Raw genomic sequence first — 2,563 nt, forward strand, 5'->3', positions numbered from 1 at the left:
GAGAGAGAGAGGAGAGAGTGGGTGTGTGTTGTTTTTAGGGGAGGGGGGATAGTAGAGGGTAGGAAAGGCAGCAGAACACAACAGACACTAGTATGGCAATATGTAAATCAATGGATGTGTAACTGATGTGATTCTGCAATCTGTATACGGGGTAAAAATGGGAGTTCATAACCCACTTGAATCAAAGTGTGAAATATGATATATCAAGAAACATGTAATGTTTTGAACAACCAACAATAAAAAATTTAAAAAAAAAGTGAATGTCTTAAAGTTGTATCTAGATAAAGAGAGTTGGCTTGACATTATCTAACTTCCACTCCTACTCAACACCTGCAAAGAAGTGACAAAAAGATAGTTAAAAGAACTATGACAGGGCAGAGAAATAAGACAGCTTTCTCAAACCCTTCTTTTCTTCAGGAAGGAAGTTCTAGAGGTTAATGTATTATCAATGTTAACTCAAAATGGAAGTTTAAATGTGTTTGTTGAAACTTTAATGGTCAATTCACTATAAGTATTTATCTACATGTAAGTATCTGTATCTATTGAATTAGGTAATTGGATATCATTAGCTAATGCAAAAAGAATTTGAAGAATATGACGAAAAGTAGATGGAATAACATGTACTAAGCAGAGTAAAACCACAACACAAATCAGTCATAGAGTACTTCTGTGCAGAATGCACAGGAGCAACATATAAAAAGAGCAGGACCGAGCTAAGGATTCGCTTGTGTGAGAGATTCTTGGGAGAGGAAGCTACGTGACTTCAGAGGAAAGGCAACTCAGATAATCATGGCAATCCATCCCTTCAAATGTTATTTGTCAGAAAACAAGTATCACCAGACATTTAATAAAAGCACAGAATATGAAAGAAACCACAAATTAACAATCTAAGGAAACAGAGGTATATGAAAAGAGTTAGAACTTAAGTTATCATTAGTAGCTTCAAAGAGATTCAAAAAGAAAACTAATCCACAAAGAAAACCAGAATGCAATAAAAAGTAACAGTAGGTAAACACAGTGGTGCATGCTATAATCCCAGCTACTATAGAGGCTGAGGTAGGAGGATTCCAAGTTTGAGGCCAGCCTTGGCAATTTAGTGAGACCCTTTCTCAAATGAAGAATAAAAAGGGCTGGAGATGTAGCTCAGTAGTAGAGCATCCCCAGGTTAAATCCCCAGGATCACCTCCTTCCCCTCCGCACCAAAAAAAGAAAATAAAGAAAGAATTCTTTCCCCTTCACACCAAAAAAAGAAAGAAAGAAAAGAAAAGAAAGCATATTTGCTAATATTAAAAAAATAGAAGGACCGAATAAGTGAAAGAATATTTTTTAAAAATTTAAAGTAAAGAAAACATTTCTGTATCCATAGCAAAATAAAAGAAATAAAAATATGAAAAAAATATTTAGGCAATATGGAGAAGAGCTCCTTTGAGTTCCTCTGTATTTGTGTATTAGCAGAAATGCAGATGAGGAAAGTAAACAATCAAAAGATAGTTTTTTCAAAAAGCATTATCAGAAAAGGATTATCTTCAGCATGAAAAGCCTATTGGGTATCTAGCAGTAAAATGAAATACAAGGAAATGTATTCATCCTCTCATTCTGTATCAAATATTTCTTCATTATCTATCATGCTTAGCATTATCCTAAGCATTTGGATACACAAAAATCTGGATGATTTTTGCATGGCTATATCTTATAGAGGTGATATCTGCACATAATATGTGTCTGATCAAATTTCCAGATTTTAAGACTTAAGATGCATATAGGAAATTTGTCAACTAGCCTGGGATAATAATGTCCCCGATGTTGAACTTTCATGAGCAAAACTATGCTAGAATAAGAGAGAGAATAATTTCATATGGAGAATATTTTTAAAAAGTCAATCACTCAAGTATTTTTTATTTTTTTGATAACATTTCAGTATTTTTTAGACATGTAAGAACACGGAGTTCATTGTGTGAGGTAAAGAACTTTAGTACATATATCACCAGAACAAGAAAATATCAGAAAGAAAAGAAATACATGGACTGGATGAAAAACAAAATAAATATAACCCAGTTACATCTAAATAAGTGTTAATAATACAGCTGTGAATCTGAATTGTTAAGCCTTCTGAGTATACTTACAGAACAAATCATTGAAAAAGTGGTGGTGTAAAACATCAATGATTACTTATTATTATCTGTAACAGTTATAAATTTGACTCAGTTCACCTAGATGGTTCTCACAGTCTCTAACATGGTCACAATTGAGTGACAGCTGGAGAATTATCTCAGTATCCTCTTCACTCTTATTTGGGAGTTGATGCTAGCTAAAAATCAGGACTTTAGCTCTGGCTGTTGCTGGAACACCTTGTGTAGTGTAGCCTGGGCTTCCTTACAACATGGCAGTTATCTTCCGAGAGCAACTATCCCAAGGAAGAGAAAAACCAGTTGAAATCTATTTCCATTTATGACCTGGCCTCAAAAGTCCTATAGCATAGCTTCCACCACTGTTATGGTTGGAATCTGTCTCTCCCATATATGTTGTATTCTTAATTCCCAATGAAACAGTTTGGGGGGCCTAA

The sequence above is a fragment of the Marmota marmota genome, unplaced genomic scaffold (genome assembly GCF_001458135.2).
Source record: "Marmota marmota marmota unplaced genomic scaffold, marMar, whole genome shotgun sequence".
In the NCBI taxonomy this organism is placed as follows: Eukaryota; Metazoa; Chordata; class Mammalia; order Rodentia; family Sciuridae; genus Marmota; species Marmota marmota.